The sequence below is a fragment of the Gossypium raimondii genome, chromosome 10, assembly GCF_025698545.1.
Source record: "Gossypium raimondii isolate GPD5lz chromosome 10, ASM2569854v1, whole genome shotgun sequence".
NCBI lineage: Eukaryota > Viridiplantae > Streptophyta > Magnoliopsida > Malvales > Malvaceae > Gossypium > Gossypium raimondii.
This window is the reverse complement of record NC_068574.1, coordinates 49,007,572-49,031,275: the sequence shown is the minus strand read 5'-3', so window position 1 is coordinate 49,031,275 and position 23,704 is coordinate 49,007,572.

Genomic DNA, 23,704 nt, shown 5'->3' with positions numbered 1-23,704 from the left:
TGGTAGTTGGGTTTGACGAAAAAGAACACTATGATAAATTGATTTATCTTTTTTGACTTTTTTCTTTAATTTCACAAACCCTAAACAAAAAAACGCATGAGCTTAACACCCAGGGCGTGATTTGGCCCACGTATCGTGGTAAATATATACATGTATCAGAGTGTATCATAGCATAACAAATTTCATAACGGAGCTTATCTTACATCGTATCTTATCATATCACGTCGTATCACATTTTCATATCTTATCATATCGTATCTCATAACGTATCATAACATATCATATTATATCCTACCCTATTCGCTACACATCATTTTCGTCTAACCAATCACACCAATTAGGACTACAAGAGTCCATCCAACCAATCACACAAATATGTGGCGGTATTCCACTCATAAATATATAGCAGAGCTGCCAGATAGAAATATTGCGGTCTAGCCGCAGTAGTTATAGTAAAAACTGTCATATAGCATTTCCTCCATCATGACACATCCCACCTCAAAACATAGACATAAACATAGTCATAATATCATACACGTATACATATATCATAAGTCTTACGACATGCATACACATATATCTTCTTTTAGGGAACACAACATAGCATATAGTTTTTACACAACCAAACTTACTTAACATATTTCCTAAGCTTACCCTTGTATATATACAAACTAAAACTTACATTTTTCCGAGCCTATATGATACCCACAGACCCAATTTTTGAGTCCCTTATTCGACCCTTAGTTGGGCCTTAAAATTGGCCCAAAAGGCCCATACTACCCAAAAAGTTAGCCTGTGTGGTCCACACGGTCTACCAACATAGGCCGTCTGCTCCACACGGCATGACACACGGCCAACCACATGTCTTGTGGCGTACACGGTCCATCACACAGCCGTGTGACACTGGGTAGTTTTGAAAACTGCCATTGTTTCGCAATTTTCTCAAGTTTCGAGTGATATTTCGGGTTAGTTTCACACACTTGATAGCAAGATTGATCAACCACATGCTTGGAACTCACGAAACCTACATTCATTCCGTAAATCACACCAATTAACCATCAAAAGTTCCATCCTAAATAGCATATAATTGTTAAAATTTCAGTCCCTAAAACCAAAACTGAGTTCTTACCACTTGAAAAACAACGCTCGAAATGTGACTTACTCCGCTGGAGGTAATCAATCTTCACTCGTTTCACCTAACGAAAACACAACAACATTTAAACTACTAAAACATGAATTAATCATTAACACGACCCCTAAATTGATTAAGAACGAAACAAAAGATAACAACATAATAGAAAATAATATAATTTGACTTACACCCCAATTAAAATTATCAGAGACGATTGTCGAAACAAATACAGAAGAAGATAAAATGGCAGAAAACAAACAAGAATGATGGAAAGAAAGAAAATAAGATTTCAATTGAAAAAGAAGAAAAGAAAGAAGTAAAAAGAGCAAAGGAAAATAGAGAAACAAAAGAAAGAAGGAAAAACATTTTGTCACCAAAACAAAGAAACAAAAGAAAGAAAATAAAATAACTAAGATTTTATCCACAATAAAGAAAATAAAATAACTAAGATTTTATCCACAAGATTCAAATACTAGACCAAAGAGTAACTAACAAACACCTTACCACCAAACTAGTAAGCTCATTTTGTCATAACTTATCCGAAATAAGATTTAAACCAAATAATCGGGATATGAATATAACCAAAACTTATTAAAATTTCAAAGGAAAGACTCGAACCCAAAACCTTACGAACATAATCATAACATCAATCTACTGAACCAAATTAATTTATTTAACATAATTTAACATTCTATAATTAAGAAATTTGGGGCGTTATAGGTTAAATTACATGATGATTATGATATGAATTTGGTAGTCAATTGTAATGACTTGATAATGATTTATATAAATGTTTACATGACTTCTGATATTATATCGTGACTTGATATTGAATGATCTTGTATGGTTGAACAGATTATGCTATTTGTGTATTTCGAAACCATTTTTTAAAAAATGGGGTCGACTTTAATTTTGAAAATAAAACGAACATGGGAGTCACCATCAATCCTTTTTGATGAGGTGTGATCGGGTTACCTCAGAACATGGTTATTTTTAATAATCAGTTCGATTTATTAAAACAACGCTTTTTTGGTCTAAAAAATTTAGAAAGACGGGTTTGGGAGTCGGTTACGCACGAGGAAGGATTAGCACCCTCAAGTTTAGTTCAGGAGAATACATTTCCCTATGGCTACACGGAGATGAAAATCTCATGAAGACATAGGTACGGATGTATCCCGAAAGCGATCCACTATCCTACACGGTGGTGAAAACCTCACGAATGAATAGTTTCTCACTCCCACTTAGAAGGGTATAACCGAACGATTATGCAAATGCAATATGCAAAAATATGTCCAAACTTAAACTAACATAGCAATTATAAACCACAATGATAAAGACCGAAATAAAGACGAATGAAATGCAACATAAGGATTGTACATTTAAACCAAGTTTTCGATTTTCGACAAAAAGACAAAAAGTAATCAACATGTGGCTTGAAAACATTAAAAGCGGAAGGAATGAAAGGGTAAATAACCCAAATCTCAAAAACATGCGAATCCCTTGGTCGAGTCGGGTCGACGCGTGGATCTGGGGGGTAAAACGACGTCGTTTTGGGGCTTAAGGACGCCGACCAAAACGGAGTCATTTTGTTTGGCTATTTAAGCCAAAAAAATTCCAAAAAAATTATTTCCTTCCTTCCCCTAAAAAAAATCTAAAACTCTCTCAAATATCCCCATCCCTCCAGTCCATGCTCCGACCGACGGCCGCCGTACCGGCTACCGTGGCTCCATCGCAGGTGGTGGTCGGAGTCGAAAAAAAAAAGGTTTTTAACCCCGCTTCAAAAGCTGAATGAAGGCCGAGCCTTCATGAACCAAAGGCCAAAGGGAAAGATCCCTGCGCCCTCTCTTAGTCCAGGTTTGGCGACGGAGAACCACCCTCCATCAGCGCGTCACAGGGCGTCTTCGGTAAGTTTTTCTTCCCCTCTTATTTATTATTCTCGTTTATATGCGTAAGAAAAGAAACAAAATCAAAAAGAAAAAAAGAAAACTAGATCTATTGTCGAAAAGTAGGAAAAAAATCACATTGAATCGGCTTTTTTTTATTTCTAAAATGTTCGTAAAAAAGAAGAAGAAACCTTAGGAGATGATATTTGGCCTTTTTATAGCCGAAAATTGATACAATAAAATATTATTTACTACTATTTACTACTGCTTGGTCTCTGCTTTGCGCGTTCTTTCATATTGCAAGTGGTTGACATTGATGGAGTAGGTGGCACGGCTTCAGAGGTGGCAGAGGTGATGTGACCAAAGGGCAACAACGCCAAAAACCTTAGGGTTTTTGGCTTTCTGAATTTTTTTAAGTATTTTGGGCCATTGGGCTTGTAGTATATTGGGCCATATGGGTTGTTTTTTTATTGTTGATTTGGTTTGGTTTATTTGGTGTTGGCTCGGGATAAAATTGGGCCTTATAGTTGCCCCTCTTTGCTCATTGTCGTGTAACGGGAATGGAGCAAAGACATCAAAAGGGACCAATTTTGCCCGGTGTCACTGAACCTTGACTTCTTGATGCTCATCTTCTTTAAGTAGCCTCATTTTAGTCGACTGCGTCTTGTTGCTTCGATCCACTCCACTGCGACTATAGAGATGTATGACTTGTAGCTTCAATCTTCTTCGTAGAAACTTCAGGGGGACGAGATTCGTGGTTTTAGTCTGCTCCACTGCAACGTCAGGGAGATAAGACTTGTTGTGGTAGATTTAATCCGACTTATTGCAACGTCAGAGGTATAAGATTCATCATTTTAATCCACTCCACTGCAACTTCAGAGAGATAAGATTAATAGCTTCAATCTGCTCCACTACAACTTCAAGGAGATAAGATTGGCATCTTCAACTTGCTCCACTGCAACTTCAGGAAGATAACGTTTGTGGCTTTAATCTGCTCCATTGTAACTTCAGGGAGATAAGATTTGTAGCCTGTCTTCAATCGAAAACAAGATTCGTTGTCTTTAGTCTTTAACGTCAGGGAGATAAGATTCGCTGCCTTCAGCTTTAATCTGTTCAGCTGCAATGCCAGAGAAACAAGATTCGCTACCTTTAGCTTTAATCTGTTCCACTGTAACGCCAATGAAATAGGATTCCCTGCCTTCAGCTTTAATCCGCTCCACTTCAGTTTTAATCTATTCCACTACAATGCCAGGGAAAAAAGATTCGCTACCTTTAGCTTTAATCTGTTCCACTGCAAAGCTAGGGAAATAAGATTCGCTGTCTTTGGTCTGCTCCACTACTACTTAGGGAGACAGGATCTACAATCTTTAACTTACTCCACTGCAGCTCAGAGAAATAGGACTGGTGGCTTAAATCTACTTCCCTACTACCTTGGGAAGATAAGATTCACCGTCTTTGATCTACTCCACTATTGCTTAGGGAGACATGATCTACAATCTTCAACTTACTCCACTGCTGCTCAGGAAGATAGGACTGGTGACTTAAATCTGCTTCCCTACTATCTTAGAAAGATAATTTTCACTGTCTTTGATCTGCTCCACTACTGCTTAGGGAGATAGGATTTGCAATCTTCAACTTACTCCACTGCTGCTCAGGGAGATAGGACTGATGGCTTAAATTTGCTTCCCTACTACATTGGAAAGATAAGATTCACCGTCTTTGATTTACTCCACTACTTCTTAGGGAGACAGAATCTGCAATCTTCAACCTACTCTACTGCTGTTCAGGGAGATAGGACTGGTGGCTTAAATCTGCTTCCCTACTACCTTGGGAAGATAAGATTCACCGTATTTGATCTGCTCCACTACTGCTTAGGGAGACATGATCTGCAATCTTCAACCTACTCCATTGCTGCTCAAGGAGATAAGGCTGGTGTTTTCGATCTGCTTCACTGCCAGTACAAGAAGACAAGATTTATAGTCTTCAACCGACTCTACTACTGCTCAGGGAGATAAAGTTGGTGTTTTCGATCTGCTTCATTGCCAGTACAAGAAGACAAGATCTACAATTTTCAACCTACTCCATTGCTGCTCAGGGAGATAAGGCTAGTGTTTTCAATCTGCTTCACTGCCAGTACAGGAAGACAATATCTACAATCTTCTTCAATCCATTCCACTACAACTTCAGTGGTGTAGGGTTTGATGTTTCACCAATCTGTTTTGGGGAACATAACCTGTAGAATCCATTTCATGGGCCTATTTATACCTAGTGATTAGAATATTATGATCAGAATGAATCAAAATCTCCTAACTAAATGTGCATGCATGAATGCAAAATGTCATGAAAATGATCCCTCAATGTTTGAGTCGTTATTGCTCATTGTTTAGTAAGGCTTTATTGCCAACACGTCAGAATGTTATCTTGTCCGGTTGGTAATGCTCATATCTTACTTAACCGGATTGCCCCCACCGTAATTTTCAAGGTTCAATCCACTATAATCTTCAAGGTTCAATCCACTGAAATTTTAGGACATAAAATTTGAACCATCCTACTCCCACTGTAATCTGACTCTCTCAATCCTTTTCTACTAACATTCAAGGATATAGGATCTGAATCTCGTTGGCCTTACACCATTCCCAAGGTGTCGTACCAAATGTTTATACACAATTGTAAAATTTTCTTCTCCGAGAAAACCTATTCTTATCACTCAGTGATCATTGCTTGTTTGTTCATTGAAGCTTTGTCACCAACATGACATATTGTCATTTTGTTTAATCAATGTTTGGACAACAAAATCTGAAAGGATAGTCTTAACTTAGACTCTTCCTTCTTAGATATTTCAACCTTTAAACTTGGTGTGTTCTAAACAATAGTCCTGTTTCAAGTTTCTATACTATTTAGAAACTTCTAGAGTTATATGCAAAACTTCCATTGTGAAAGTATTATTAGTCCATTAATCATTATTCCAATGCGACATGCTTACAAAAGGTCATAACAATGGATAAAAATAAAATTGATTTGGGAGCATAGCTCGAAATGAATAAATTATTATGGATAATAAGAATAAAAGAGGAATAGATTGGAAACATGTATCTTAAAAAAGAAAGAAGTATTCCAAGAATAACAAATTCAATAGTATGAAGATTAGGTGCCCTAGATATCACAGCTTGAACTTCTCTGTACAAACTTTCTGAAGACCATTCTGAGTTTGACATGTGTTTAGGAGATCTACAGTATTTTGTCGATGCCCCAAGATGTCGTCTACCCTTTCCTGTTGTTTCAGGTATAGCAAGATCACCACATGCCCCAATCTGATCAAAATTTGAGCTACTCTGATCAACTCATGTCCTATTCTGATTAAAATTTGAGCCGCCCAAATCCCTTTTGGTCTCAAGGCGCCCTTTGAGGGTTTTCACCTTGGCCTCTCCTTTTTTTTCTAAAATATATTTTTATATTGAATCTAAAATTATATTATTAGGCATGTCCTTGTTATCCCTTCTGATCAAAATCAACATTTTTCCAGATAAGGCCTTTCACATAAGGTCCTTCCCAGTTTGGCATCCACTTTCTTATGAAGTTCTTTTTTTTATGGGAAAGATCTTCTTCAATACTAGGTCCCTCTCATGGAATCCTCTAGGGCGAACCTTTTTTTGAGCTCGCATCTTTTGCTTTTGGCACATTTGACCATGATGGATAACTTTGAACATTCCTCTTCAATCGGGATTTGATCCAAAAACTCAGAGAGAAGAAAATCTCAACATCAATGGATGAAACCACGATAAGCCAAAAAGAAAGACGTTGCCCCGGTAGAGTTTTTTTACGCCGTCTTTTTTTTGGTGATATGTCGTTAATCTTGAACAGAATATAAACATTTGATATTGTGCTGTTGTTCAAATTTAGTGCATTGTCGGATATGATCTTTTTTGGCATTCCATACCGACGTATGAATTTCTTCAAGAATTTGCTGGCCGTCGACTTTGTGACATTGGCATATGAAGCGGCTTCTACCTACAAAGATAAATCGATGACCGCCAGAATCTTTTAGCGAGATCGACCCAATAACCTTCGTGACCGACATAGGGAGAAGTCATGGATTCCATTGATTCTTTTTAGGGTAGGATCTGTTTTCCATCTTGTTCTACCATCCTTAATAAGTCCGGAGATAGGCTATAATCTATGTTATCTTCAAAGTCATGAGATCCTTCCAAACACATGTCTCGCTCAAAAGGAGATTTTGAGTCTGTAGCAGCGTCACTCATGTCATTGATATCTAGGGACCTATTGTAGGAACAAGAAAAATATAAAGAATATATGAAAGTATGAGTAATTATTTGTTCAGTATGATTATGAATGAATGAATGAATGATTTGGAAGAAAAAGAATGAAAGAATAAAAATAATTATTCATAAAGAATGAAAGAATATTGGCTCAAAAATGATCGCAAAGATATATTTCATTAAAATAATGACGTTCAAACATAAGCCTGTTTCAGAAAGGAGTTCTTATTGCCTCTAGGCTTAAAAGCAACAAGTGTATTCTGAATATTACTCTGAGTAAGCTCTAAATACTACAAGGGTCTCTTCTGCAGCCCCATTATTTAGAACACTCCCAGGTTTATAAGGGCGAATATCTAATAAGGTCTCTTCTTCAGTTGTTTCTTCGTATACGGCATTGATGTGAATGTTTCCCCACATTTCTTCATTCATCGCATTCACCCCAATTATCAATATGATTGGGCAGCAGATTTTCTGTACTGAGTGATTCATTGAATTTGACAATGCCCATACTGATGAGCCTTTCAACCACCTTTTTAAAGGCAGTGCAATTTTCTATGTAATGCCTTATAATTTCCGCATGATAGTCGCATTGCGCATTTGTGTCGTACCATTTAGGGCATGGAGGTTGTAAAGGCTTCAAGTAGAAAGGGAAGACAACATGTGCGTCAAATAAACTCTAATACAGCTCTCGGTACGATATTGGGATTGGTGCAAATTGAGACTTCTCAATGTTTTACTTTGTGCCGAATTCTTGTCTCGGGGGGTTCTAATGGCTAGTAGTAACTATCCTTGGCTGGCTTACGATAATCAGCTTTAAATAACCCTTGTTATACCTACTCGCATTATTCACCTCATTTTCCCTATTCCTTGGGGCCTTTAAAATATTGATTAGGGGGTTTGACTCTCGCCCTTCCCATTTGTAACAATCTTCAAATTGTTTTGAGAACTCCACTCTCACCTGTTTTGTTTCCGATAGATCATCAAGGACAACAGGATTAGTTAGATTGCCCCAAAGGTTAGAACCTGAGCCTGTCGAGAAATTCAATGGTGTCGAGGTACTGGTCTGGTATTGTGGTCAGATGTTAATAGTTACCCTTTGTGGATATGTATTTGGTTATGTTTGGATATTTGTTGGGGTAAAGCCTGGAAAATAAGCAAGGTCTTCATTATCATCCCCAAAGTGAACGTTGAGTTTTTTCCTTTTTCTAACCCTCTATCCAATAACTGGGTTAACTGGCTCATCAGATTTCTTTGGACTTCTATCATCTGATCCTTCATATCTTGTTGAAATTTGGTCAATTACTCTAGCATCTGTATTTGCATTTGCTCTAATCTCTTTAACCTTTGGTCCATTCTTTTAGTTTCTATTTGGGTACCATAACGGTGTTGGTTTTCTGAAATAATTTTATTTAATTAAGGTCTTTTAATGGTCGTTAATGCATATGATGCGATGAAATGCATGAAATGAATGCAAAAAGGCGTCAATTCTAATTCAACTTCATTTTGAAAACTTTATTAGAAAACAAACTTCTTTACACAAGATGTATTACAGATACGACTTAGCCCTAATACTCAGAACTCTAATCTTCCTAAGTAACGAGGTGAACTCCTGTCCTCGATTTGATTCCAACTCATACTTCACGCTCAGCATATCGAATTACACTGCCAAAGTCTACAGGTGATCAGCTACCTCTCGAATTTGAACCACGGCTTCTCCTATAATATGATCTCTATTTCTAACTTGGTTCTGAAAATAGTGAAGCTGCTTATTCTAACGATCTTCGTTAGCTTCCAGGTACTTGATCTGGATCTCACAATTTTGCAATGTCTTTCTAACTCCTATTCTTTCTTCCATTTGCTCAATTTTTCTCAAGCTTGCTCTCAATTCCATTACAGAATTCTGATTTCGATACTGATGGAGAGATCCTTCTAACTCAGCCACTCTATCCTTTAGTTCACTTTTTTCCTTTCAGTTCTCTGTCAAATTATTGACCTTATTTTGTGTCTAGACCTCTTGGAATTTCCTTTCCCATCTATTTACCTTGTTATTTTCTTCTTGAATCTCTTCACGCCACTGCTCCAAAGTTTTCTAGATCCTCATCGGCCTTAGCTTTTCCTTTTCTTAATCTTTCTGCCTCTAGTTTCTGAACATTCGCGTCTAATCTCAAGTTCATCTTTTCTTCTTCTTCCATTTGCTCTATCTTCTTTTCTAATTCTGCATTTCTCCTTTCATAATCTTGCTTTATGATTTCTAATTCAGAAGGGACGACTCGTAAATGTTCCTCTATCGACGAACTATTTTCGTGACTTGGCTTGGGGATATTATCATTGATTCTTCTAACCCACCACTCATTGTACTCAGGAGTTGTCATTGGACCCACGGCTACTCTTTTCATCTGACGAGTCTGGTTCCATGCATTGGACATTTCCCAAATCTTCTTTTTGTAACCATCACCTTTGTATGAGAATTTACACTCGGCTAGTCCATGAGTTGTGGGTATAAACTGCCTTGACCTATACTACTTAACCACTAGCAACGGGACATAACCAACAGCTCCTCAAATTCCCAGCAGGGGAACCCGGTCAAAATCACCGCATCAATACAAAATCTCATCCGGAAGCAACCACGGGGCTCTCCATTCGACGTCTTCTTCATGTAGATTTTGAAAAATTGCCATCCACTTCTCCTCTGAGATGTCATCCCTCCTCGGTGTAGCTACTATATCTTTTAGTGGCAAATAATTTTCGGAGAAGACCCAATACGAAACTTATCAACCTTCCAGAAGTGATTGTGGAACCATGCGAGTAAAAGTTGAGCACATCCAATGAATATACCTTCACCCACTCTCCGGCAAACATTTAGTGACCTGAATGTTTCTGCCAAAATTGCTAGGACTAGTGTAACCTCCTCTCGAGCCGATCAAACAAATCAATGACTGCCTCATCCACATGTCCCAAAGCCTTGGGAAAGACAACTAGGTTGTATATACTCAAAGCAAAGACATCTACCCTCTTCTTCGTATCTGGGTGTGCTAGAATTATATCTTTCAAATTCTTTCAAGGACTGCACTTGCTATCCCCCTTTAGTTTGATCTGAGCTGCAACCCATTGCTCGTTCATCCCGGTGATATTCATCAACTTCTTCAAAAAGGTCGGTACATTTACAGCTCTCGAGTAGGCTCTATCGACTTGAATCTTCGAGCACCAAAGTAAAGCCATGTATTCCTCTATCGTAGGCACTAAATCGACCTTCCCGAATGTGAAACAACTGTAGGCAGGGTTCCAAAACTGTACGAGAGCCTGAAACAAATGCTTTTCTACCTTCATGTCTAGCAGATACGGTAAATCTCCGTAATTAGAATAGAATAGCTGCCTAACCTCATCATTCTATGACCCCAAATTTTTTTCAACTCTTGCAAACTGTTCTGAGTTACACTAATACGAGTAATATCCCACAATTCTAATACATATCCCTTAGCCAAACTATCACCTTTCTTATGCTGTGTTGTTTCTGACCAAGCTCGGACGGCTGTATTATCTTTCACCTTATCAAGAAACCCCTTTTCCATGACAAGCTTTCTATATAGCAACCGAATATGAACCAACGCCTTTTATGATGAAATGCCATGTAGTTAAAATGTCATGCATTCAAAGTAAAACACAGAAAGTGAGTATCAGGCATAAATATACAATCCAAGATAATCTAAGAATGAAACACATATTTGGGTATCTAATAAGGCTAGGGTGTAGTTCTACCTAGGGTGAGTTCCTAAGGTTCACTACATGCGGTTTGGCTTCTAGGGCAAAGGTACTCGAACCGGTAGATTCCTCGATCCTCACCCACTATAGGCTCATATAGATCGAGTTCAGTCCAGGAGAATACATTTCCCTATGGCTACACGGAGATGAAAATCTTATGAAGACATAGGTACAGATGTATCCCAAAAGCGATCCACTATCCTACACGGAGGTGAAAACCTTAAGAAGGAATAGTTTCTCACTCCCACTTAGAAGGGTATAACTGAATGATTATGCAAATGCAATATGCAAAAATATGTCCAAACTTAAACTAACACAAAAATTATAAACCACAATGATAAAGACCGAAATAAAGACGAATGAAATGCAACGAAATGATCGTACATTTAAACCAAATTTTTGATTTTTGAAAAAAAGACAAAAAGTAATCAACATGTGGCTTGACTCTCTTTTTAAGTCCCTAGTGGAGTCGCCAAGCTGTCGAAACCATTTTTTTATAAAATGAGGTCGACTTTAATTTTGAAAATGAAAACGAACATGGGAGTCGCCACCAATCCTTTTTTATAAGGCGTGATTGGGTCATTTTAGAAAATGGTTATTTTTAATAATCGGTTCGATTTATTAAAACAACGCTTTTTTGGTCTACAAAATTCAAAAAGACGGGTTCGGGAGTTGGTTACGCACGAGGAAGGATTAGCACCCTCGTAACGCCCAAAAAATTGGTACCTAGTTGATTAATTAGTGTCTTAGTCTCGAGAATTGGAAGCTTTGAAAAGATTCAAAATACGATCCTTTGTTAAAACGTGGAGAATTTTGAGAAGGGGCATATTTCACGTTATTCGAGAAAGAGAATTATACCCCATAAGTTAGGACACAATGTCTTGAATTCCCGATACGAGAATAAATGCCAAAATTTATTTATTTAAAAGATATTAAACTATCTCAGGTTTAAAAAAGAGATCACGTCCCGTAAGTTAGAACACGATCTTTTGTTAACCCTCGAGATCTTTTTAAAAAAAAACTGATGTTTGAAAAGATTCGTATATTTGGATTTATCGAGGAAAATCGAAACCCCGTAAGTTAGGGTACGACTTTCTCAAATCTCAAAATACGTAACTTTACTTATTTTAAAGTCATGATTTATGCATCAAATAAAATCAATCTAATGCGAAATGGTAGAAATAAAACCCAGTGTTAATATACGTAATTAATTAATAATGAATACGATGATGTAAGCATAAATAATACGAGCAACAACAAAAAAATAATATAAATAAATAAAATGACAAATCAATTATAAAAAACAAGTAAATAAGCAAATAGAACTAAAATGTTTTTTATATAATAATATACACATAAATAAATAAATATTAAGTAAAACAATAATAACTATAAAGAAAATAAATAAGATTATAACAAATAAAAAAATATGATAAAAAATGAAAACAGTTTTAAATACTAAAATATCATTAAATAATAATTATGTACTAAAAAAATAAACTAATGAAAATAAAAATTAAAAAAGAAAAATATACTAATAAAAGAAAAATATACAAAGAAAAAAAATAATAGCAATAATGATATTACAATAATTAATTTAATAATAAAATAACTAAAATAACAAAAAATGGCTAATTTGAACTTTACAACAAAATTCGAAGGCAAATTTACAAATAAATAAAAGGGGAGGACCATTCTGAGCGTGCAAATAACATGGAGGGATTGAAAAGATAATTTTTCCTTTCCCCCCAAAAAGACATCGTTCCAGTGTGGACTAAAATGTAAACGAAACAAATTGTGGAGTAAAATTGAAAAAAAGGAAAATACTCAATTGAAAAACCATTAAAAGCGTAAGGATTGAAAGGGTAAATAACCCAAATCTCAAAAACATGCGGATCCCTGGTCGGGTCGGGATGACGCGCGGATCTGGGGGGCAAAACGACGTCGTTTTGGGGCTTAAGGACGCCGACCAAAACAGCGTCGTTTTGTTCGGCTATTTAAGCCAAAAAATTTCCAAAAAAATTATTTCCTTCCTTCCCCTAAAAAAAATCTGAAACTCTTCCAAATATCCCCTTCCCTCCAGTCCATGCTCTGACCGACGGCCGCCGTGGCTCCACCGCAAGCGGTGGTCGGAGCCACCGAAAAAAAATGGGTTTTTAACCCCGCTTCAAAATCCAAATGAAGGTCGAGCCTTCATGAACCAAAGGCCAAAGGGAAAAATCCCCGTGCCCTCTCTCGGTCTGGGTTCGGCGATGAAGAACCACCCTCCGACAACGTGTCACGGGGTGTCTCCGGTAAGTTTTCTTCCCCTCTTATTTATTATTCTCGTTTATATGCGTAAGAAAAGAAAAAAATCAAAAATAATAAAAAAAGAAAAATAGATCTATTGCCGAAAAGTAGGAAAAAAATCACCTTGAATCTATTTTTTTATTTAAAAAATGTTCGTAAAAAAGATGAAGAAGCCTTAAGAGATGATATTCAGCCTTTTTATAGCCGAAAATTGATACAATAAAATATTATTTACTACTATTTGCTACTGGTTGGTCTCTGCTTTGCGTGTTCTTTCATCTTGCAGGTGGTTGACATTGATGGAGTAGGTGGCGCTGCGTCAGAGGTGGCAGAGGTGATGTGATCGAAGGGCAGCGGCGCAAGAAACCCTAGGGTTTCTGGCTTTCTGAAATTTTTTTTAAGTATTTTGGGCCATTAGGCTTGTAGTACATTGGGCCCTATGGGTTGTTTTTTTATTTTTGATTTTGTTTGGTTCATTTGGTGTTGGCCCAGGCTAAGATTGGGCCTTACAGTGTATGTAGAACTCACCTATTGAACGATTGTGGTTGACAGGGTAAATGTTTATTAATGAATGTTATTAAATGTTATGCTATGTTTACACGGTAAGTTTGTCATTTCAACCTATGAACTTACTAAGCTCTATTGAATCTTACTCATGTCGTTATCTTGTTTTCTTGTAGATTTCATTTTACGGAAATGGATGGTCAGATCAATTTAAAGACCACACTATCCAACTATTTTTTGATAGATTTTTGAAAACGTTTATTTTAGGATATGTGACATATAATAGGAGTGTCATATATATGTTTATAAGTGTTCAATTAAAGTGGTATGTTTTGGTACTTATATAAAGGTTAAATGCTAATGGCTAATAATGTAGTTGATCATAGCTTGGTATGGAAATTCAAAGGTGGTATTAAGCTTGTCATGTGATGGAATGATATGTACACTGTTTCTTTTGATGGTAAGTAGGTTACTGAACATGCTTTGATAATTGAATGATTGTTGGGCATGAAATAGTGGTATTTGTTATTTTGTATAACATGGTTAGATAAACTTGAAATAGTTAGAAAAATGACATTGGATGTTAGTTTGAATTGTTGTTTGTGATAGTGCCCTATGACATATTAGTTAAACTTAGGCAAAATGTATGTTTTGATATGTTTGGTGTGTTTGAATAAGTCTATTGAATGTTTAATGGTATTTTTGTTGTGTAAGAGGCTATAAGGTTTATAAGCTTATGTTTAAGGTGAGATATGTGTATGAATGTAACCTTAAGAGTGATATATGCTTAGAGCATGTTTTGAACTTTTTAATCCTATGATCATTGACCATTTTGAGAAAAGTATCAGTAATTTGGATCAAGGTATTGATACCAAATCAATTGAACAATTTTAAAATTTGACAGAATGTCCATTTGGTATCGGTATTTTCATCAAGTATCGATAAATCTTCAAAAATATTCATACCTCCAAAAAGCTATTGATAAAATATTTTGCACCAAAATTTTCCAATTTGGTAGAATGTCAAATTAGTATCGATTTTTAATTTTATATTGATACCGTATATAAAATAGCGTTACATATTTCTAAGATACCGATACTTTGTTCAAGTTTTGAAAATTTTATAATTTAGTCTTTTTTTAATGCTCGAGTCTAATCCTTTGTATCTTAAAGCTTGCTTTAAGCCCCCCCTTTTTTATATGAATACCATGTTTAGTGAGTACTTGTCTATTAATGTTTGTTTTAATTAAAATTTGAATTGAAATTGTATGTTTTTGACTTGTTAATTGTCGTAACATCTCGTAACTCTAATCTGACGATGAAGACAAGTGAGGGGTGTTACAATGTGACACTTTGTAATTGGTCCAAAATATTTTGTCGTCTATAGAAAAACTCACAGTGTACTTTTTAATTCCATAGACAGAGTTAAAAAATTGCCATGTGTCTTAATTTCATTTATATATTTATTTTTTTAAATATTATACGATACTTTATAAGGCACGTGTCATCATCCCAACCTTGCTTCTGAAGTCTAAAAAATCCACTGTCAATGTACCAAATATTTTTTCTAATTTTAATATGAGTAATTTTATTTTTAAAATTTTCCTTTTTACTTTTAAATTATATCTTTTGAATTAGTAATATTTACTTCACTTCTTCTAAACATATTGTAAATCTTTTAATTGTGTATAAAAAATGAGAAACAAAAAATAAAAAAATATTTTATTACTGTGACAAGAAAATAAGCTCCATTTTTTTTAATATTAAGTTTAGGTTTTTATTATATCTGCACTTTGTGATACAATGTCAGAACTATCCATAGTCCCTCTCCAACCCTTAAATAAGAGAATAATGAGTTTCAACGCACTCGAACCCACATACTATTGCACTGACAACAATGTCGATGTCAATTAAGCTCAGACTCAATCAGTGAAAATGAAGCCCCAATTGCCGCAGAATAATTTTGTTTCATTGTATATTATACTTTTATTGAGTTAGTGTCACCTACCACTTAAGTTCAATTCAATTAGGAAAAAATATTTTAATGTTTTTTCGCATTTAAAATAAATTATGTTATTTAAGGTTATTTAAGTTTTTTTTTTATTTTAAAAAAATCAATAAAACTCTATATATGATGAGATTTGAATGCATAAATTTTTATTATTATTTCGCATTTAAATTTACCACTCAATAAAAATTTATTTTAATATATTTATACATTTTAATTTATTATGCACACTTTATTATTTCCATCGATTGTATATATTAATAATGTTATTGGTTGAGATGATGTCACAATTAACTCGACAATAACTTAGGATTGATGAATGACTATGTTAAATAACTGTATTAATTTATTATTATTAATTTTAAGTATTCATATGTTTAAATTTCGTTTTACTTACAATTTAATCTAAATTTTTTATTTTAATATAGTACATATTTCATGTGTTATTATTAATTAGTTAAAACCATACATTTCATTATTTATTATATGTTATTTTGAAGCATAAATCTATATTCTAACTACATAGAAAATAGTAACAAAACCTTCTTCAAAAAGGTCTAAAGGGTAAGCTACATAACATATATGTCGAAACCTTTTCGGAAATCGACTTTTATTTTAGAAAACGAAAAAAAAATGGAGTCGCCACCGATCCTTTTTATTAGGTGTAATTGGGTCACCTCAAATTTTAACCATCTTAATAAAAAGGTTAGATTTTTTAAAACGATACTTTTTAGCCTACGAAATCCAAGAATGTGGGTTCGAGAGTCGGTTACATATGAGGAATGATTAGTACCCTCATAACGCTCAAAATTGGTACCTAGTTGGTTACTTAATGTCTCGATGTCGAAAATTGAAAATTTGAAGCAAATTTAAAATACGATCCCTATTAGCATGATATTAAAATATCGCTTAACTAAATTAATTTTCACGAAAAGGGCTTATTTCAAGTTAATCGAGAAGAAAAGATCATGCCCCGTAAGTTAGGACACAATGCCTTAAATCCTCGAAAACAAGAAAAAACGCCATTTGATCATTACTTAAATCTCATTTTTTATTTTTAAAATAGATATTCAACTATTTCGATTTTAGAAAGAAGCCATATTCCGTAAGTTAGGAACACGACTGTTCTAATTCTAAAAATAATGAACATTGCCTTCTTTTTTTCTTTTAAAATATTTCCTATTCATATGGTAAAACGAATGCAACCTTTTAATGATATGGTTTTAATTTATTTAGACATATTAATAAAATGGATGAATATGTTTTAACGCGATACACGATATGGATGTTAGCAAAATAAAATAACATAGTAACGGTAAAAATGAAATGATGATATTAAAATGATAAGTAAAAAATGGACAAATAAATAAATCAATAAAATAAAATAAAATACTATGCTTGTGGGTAATAATAATACAACTATAATGATAATAATAAAAAACAACAATTTATAGTAATAATAGCGAGAATTATATTATAGTTACTATCATAATATTAACATGAATAATGAAATAATAATAATAATAATAACAATAATAATAATAAGGAAGTATAAATAACATGAATTTTAATTATTAAAAGGGTTAAAGAAATAATAAATAAATAAAATTCATAAAAGGTTGAAATTAAATAAACCAAGGTCCTAATCGAATTAAAATGAAATTAAAAGCATAAATTGTAATAAAATTAATAAACAAGTAAATAGAGGACTAAAATGAAAAATGCGAAAATAAATAGGGCTCAAATCAGGAATTATCCCAAACCTTAAGACACATGTCATTCCCCAGAAGGTCAGCAAACGAAGGACTAAATTGAAAACAAATTAAAATTAAACGGTGCAATCTAAAAAGGAAAAAAACAAAATTAGGACCATATTAAAAAGGTTGAAAAGAAGAAGGGCAAGGGTTGCAAATAGACCACTCCATGAAAACACGCGGATCCCAAGGGATTCAGGTTGGGTTGGCGGGTCCAGCTTCAAAACGACGCCGTTTCAGGTATCCATTTCCAGAAATGCCCCATGGACCAAAATGAAAATAAAAAAGAATTAAAGGCAAAATAAAAATAAGACTGGACTAAATTGAAACAAGCTGCAAAAGCAGAAGAACCTAAGGAATAAATAGACCCCCTATCTAAAACGCACAGATCCTGTGCGGTTCGGGTCGGGTTGTCGGGTAGCGCTTCAAAACGATTCCGTTTTGAGGCTTCTAGAGCCTGGTCAAAACGATGGCGTATCTTGGTCATTATATATGCAAAAAATTTCTTAAAAATTTCATTTATGAACTTAGTTTTAAAACAAATCTTTAGGATTTTTTTTCTCTTGTCTCTTCCACATCCGGCCCTGGCACCGGTGAGTCTCCGCCATGGCCACTGGTCATCAGCAACAGAGATCGTCGCCTCCGGTGGTCAGAGATCGCAAAAAGGGGTTTTTTCCCTATTTTCTGGGGAATCCATATCTGAGGTCGGAATCCTTAGATTCGGTCAAAGTTCGACAACAACAAAAAAGGGCCTTTCGATTTTTAGTCGTCCCCGACGAGGTTTTAGGCGAACCCCTAAGGGTTCAGCAGCCTTCTAGGCCAGAGGAGACTCCAACGATGGCGGTCGAGGTAAGAACCCTTCGTATTTATATATATATATAACATTCAAAAAAATGTGCAGAAGAGAAAGATACCTTCGTTAAAAAAACAGTTGTGGTTTCTTTTTATATTTCTTTTTTGATTGTCTGTGTGTAAAAAAAATACATGATATTTATGGCTTTTATAGCCAAATATTACATTAGACTATTATTTTTTTATTTTCTTTTCTACTGTTCTTTGCATGTGGTTTTTTTTCCTTGCATTTTCTTTTTAAAAACGTCCAAGGTCAACGGGGACGATAGGAAGCGCACCTTTGCCATTTTTGTGCAATATGACAGGGGCGCATCAGGCCTCGGGCGGCGAGCACGTCGAAGCGACATAAGAAAAGGCGCCAAAAGGGTTAGGGTTTTTTTTAGCTTTCTGAGAATAGTTGTTATGGGCTACTAGGCTTGGGGTTATTGGGTTATTGGGTTTTAGGTTAGGTTATATATTTTGTGCCTTGTGTTTTTTGCATTTGGGCCATTATTTTGGGCTTGTAATTTACTTATTTATTTGTTTGTAATTTGGGCCGGGCAAAATTGGGCTGTTACAACTGCCCCTCTTTGCTCGTTGTTGTGTAATGAGGATGAATCAAAGATTTTAAGAATGACCGATTTTGTCTGGTCTTGCCGAATCTCGACTTCTTTGGTGTTTCTGTTTTTCAAGTAGCCTCATTCTAACCCACTGCAACTTTAGGGGTATAGGAATTGTAGTTTCAATCTACTCTGCTGCAACTTCAGAAAGATAAGATTCATAGCTTTAATCTGCTCCATTGCAACTTCAAGGAGATAAGATTTGTAGTTTGTAACTTTAATCTGTTCCACTGCAACTTCAGGGAAATAAGACTCACTATGGTAGATTTAATCCAACCCAATGCAACTTCAGAGGTATAGGATTTGTAGCTTCAATCTGCTCCACTACAACTTTAGGGAGATTATATTTGCAGCTTCAATCTTGCTCCACTGCAACTTTAAGGAGATAAGATTTGTAGCTTCAATCTTACTCCACTGCAACTTTAAGGAGATAAGATTTGTAGCTTCAATCTTACTCCACTGCAACTTCAGGGAGATCAAATTTGTAGCTTTAATCTACTCCACTGCAACTTCAAGGAAATAAGATTTGTTGTTGTAGCTTCATTCTAACCCACCGAAACTTCATGAGTGTAGGAATTGTAGTTTTGATCCGATCCACTGCAATTTCAAGGATACAATATTTGTAGCTTTATCTCGCTCCACTACAACTTGAGGGAGATAGAATTTGTTGTATTAAATTTAATCCAATCCACTATAACTTCAGGGCTATAAGAATTGTGGTTTCACTAGTCTGTTACACCGTTCTCTAGGGAACATGACCTGTAGAATCCATTTCATAGGCCTATATTTATGCCAAGCGATTAGGATATTATGATCAGAGTGAATTAAATGCTCCTAACTAGATGTATATGAATGATATTTGTATGAATGCAGAATGTCATATTCGAGAATGATCTCCTTTTTAGTGCTTAGGTTAACATTACTCGTTGTTCGTCAAGGTTCTATCACTGATGTGCTACCATACCTTCTTGTTCAAATCTGGTATCTTTGATAGGAAACTCGAAGAAGTAACTACAATTTAGACTATTCGTTCCCAGATATTTCCAACCCTTAAATTTTGTTAGTTCTAAATAGTGGTCCTGTTTCAGGTTATTATACTATTTAGAAACCTTTTAGAGCATTATGCAAAAATCCTTTTACTTGAATATTGTTAGTCCAGTTATTTCAATGTAAGAATACTTGAAAAAGGTTGTAACAATGGACAATATTGAAATTTATTGGGAGCAAAGCTCGAAATGAATAGATTAATCAAAATAGCAAACATTGCTAAAATGCAAAATGAGTAAGATGAAAATAGGTGCCCCAAATATTGCAACATAATCTTCTTTGCATAAACTTCTTGAGGACCATTCTAAGCTTGATATGTGTTTAAGAGATCTAGAGTACTTTGTTGATGCCCTAAGATGTAAAGTTTCTCCTTCTGAGAAGACACGACTACCACATGTTCAATATTTGATCTAAATTTGAGTTGCCCTTTCCTGGGTTTTCAACTCAAAACCCATTTAGTCTCAAGGTGCCCTTTTGAAAGTTTTCACCTTGGTCTCTTATTTTTTTAGGTAAAATATTTCTTAACTGAATCCGAATTCACGGGATTGGGTATGTTTTTGCCATCTATCTAGATGAGAATTAATGCTCCTCCAGAAAAAGCTTTTTTACCACATATGGTCCTTCCCAATTCGACATCTATTTTCCTCTGAAGTCTTTTTGTATGGGCAGCATCTTTTTCAATACCAGGTCACCCTCACAAAATTCCCTGGTTGAACCTTTTTTTCATAAGCTCACATTATTCGTTTTTGGTACATTTGACCATGACGGATAGCTTTCAGCCTCTTCTCTTCAATTAAGTTCAACTGATCATATCGAGATTGGATCCATTTTGCTTCATCTAAGTTCAACTCTAACAAAACTCAGAGAGAAAGAATCTCGACTTCAATGGGCAAAACTGCATCCATTCCATAAACCAATAAGAAAGGTGTTGCCCCGATGGAGGTTCTAACAGACGTTCAATAAGCATAGATGGCAAATGACAACTTTTTATGCCAATCTTTATAAGTCTCTATCATTTTCCTCACGATCTTCTTAATGTTCTTATTGGCTGCCTCTATTGTACCATTCATTTTCGGGTGATATGGTGATGAGTTGTGATGTTTGATCTTAATTTGACTACAAACCTTTGCTATCATACTATTGTTCAAATTTAATGCATTGTCAGATATAATTCTTTTTGGCATTCCATACCGACATATGATCTTTTTCTTTAAGAATTTGCTGACTGCCTACTTCGTGACATTGGTATAGGAAGCAGCCTCTACCCACTTGGTGAAATAGTCGATGACCACAAAGATGAACCGATGCCTATTGGAAGTTTTTGGCGAGATCAACCCATGACATCCATGCCCCACATAGAGAAAGGCCATGGAGAAGTCATAACATGAAGAGGTGAATGAGGCACATGAATCTTGTCTCCATAAATTTGGCACTTATGACCTCTTGGCATAACTGATACAATCCCCTTCCATGGTGGACCAATAATATCTAAATCTCATAATTTGTTTGGCCATTGTAAAACTATTAGCATGTGTTCTGCAAACACCCTCATGGAGTTCTTTCAAGATTTTCTTGGCCTCAACAACGTCCACACATTTAGTAGCAGCTAATCCTTCCTTCTTTTATATAGGATTTCCCCATCTAAGATATAGTTATTGGCTAGTCTCCTCAGCGTCCTTTTATCATTCTCGGTTGCCTGATCAGGGTATTCGCGATTCTTTACATATCGCAGTATATCGTGATACCAATGGTGATCATCCTTTTCTTCTTCCTCAATGTTGTAACAATGGGCCAGAGCCTCATAAATACTCATCTGGACAGATTTTACATCCTCTTGTTTGTTCACTTTGACCATGGAAGCTAAGGTAGCCAGGGCTTCAGCCATCTGATTTCATCTCGCGGGAGGTAGCAAAAGGTGATGTCATCAAACTCCTTAATTAACTTAAGAACCAGCCTTCGATAATTGATCAACTTGGGGTCTCTCGTCTCCCATTCACCTTTGAGTTGATAGATCACTAGTGTCGCATCCCCATATACCTCCAGTACCTTGATCTTGTATTCTATGGTTGCACGAATACCCATGATGCATGCTTCATATTCTGCCATGTTATTTGTGTAATCAAAGTCATGTTTACTGGTGAAAGGATAATGATCTCCATCTGGGGATACCAAGACTGCCCCGATTCTGTTACCCATAATGTTTGAGGCTTTGTCAAAATTTAGTTTCCAAGGATATCATTTTTGAGCATCTTCTTCTATGGTTACAATATACATCAGATCCTCGTTTGGAAAATTGAAATTCAAAGGCTCGTAATTGCACTCCCTTTTATTGCCTTCTGATTCACACATATTATGTCAAATTTGAAAAGTAGAATATGCCATCGGGCCATTCTTCCATTCAAAGCATTCGATTCCATCATGTACTTTAGAGGGTCAATTTTTGAGATTAGCCAAGTTGTATGGTACAACATGTACTATCTCAGTCTCCGAGTTGTCCAGATTAAGGCGCAACACAACCTCTCAATTGGCATGTATCTTGTCTCACATTCAGTAAACTTCTTACTGAGGTAATATATCGCTATTTCTTTTCTCCTTGCCTCATCATGTTGGCCAAGCACGCATCCCATAGAATTCTCAAATATTGCCAAGTACAATATCAGTGGCTTATTTGGGCTAGCTGCTATCAACACTGGGGCATTAGATAAGTAATGTTTGACCTTGTCGAAAGCCTTCTGGCATTTCTCATCCCATACACCTAGATTATGTTTCTTAAGGAGACAGAATATGGGGTCGTATTTCTCGGTTAGTTATGAAATGAACTGGGCGATGTAATTTAATCTCCCTAAAAAACCCCGGATCTCCTTTTGAGTGTGCGACAGAGGCAACTCCTGTATAGCCTTGACTTTATCCGGGTCAATCTTGATCCTATTTTGCTAACTATAAAACCTAGCAATTTTTCTGACCTAGCCCTGAAGGTACATTTTGCTGGATTGAGCTTTAGCTAGAATTTTCTCAACCTGAAAAATAGTTTCCTCAAGACTTGTACATGTTCCTTTTTTGTTAGGGATTTTGCGATCATATTATCGATATAAACCTCGATTTCTTTGTACATCATATCATGAAGCAAAGTTAGCATGGCTCTTTGATACGTCGCTCTCGTATTTTTCAGTCCGAATGACATCACTTTATAGCAAAATTTTGCCCACATGGTTGCGAATGTGGTCTTTTCCATGTCTTTAGGATGCATATTTGTCTGGTTGTATCAGGAGAAGCTATCTATAAAAGAGAATAGTGAATAACCTGTCGTGTTGTCCACTAAGGTATCAATGTGAGGTAACGAGAAATTATCAAGGTATCAATGTGAGGTAACGAGAAATTATCCTTTGAGCTACCTTTGTTTAAATTCCTGCAGTCTACACACATTCGTACTTTCCCATCTTTTTTAGGGACGAAGACTATATTGACTACCCACTCTGAGTATTTAACCACTTTTAGGAAACCAGCGTCGAATTATTTTTTGACCTCTTCTTTTATTTTTAACAGGACATCGGGCCTCGTCCTTTAAAGTTTCTATTGAACCGACTTTCATTCTTCCTTTATG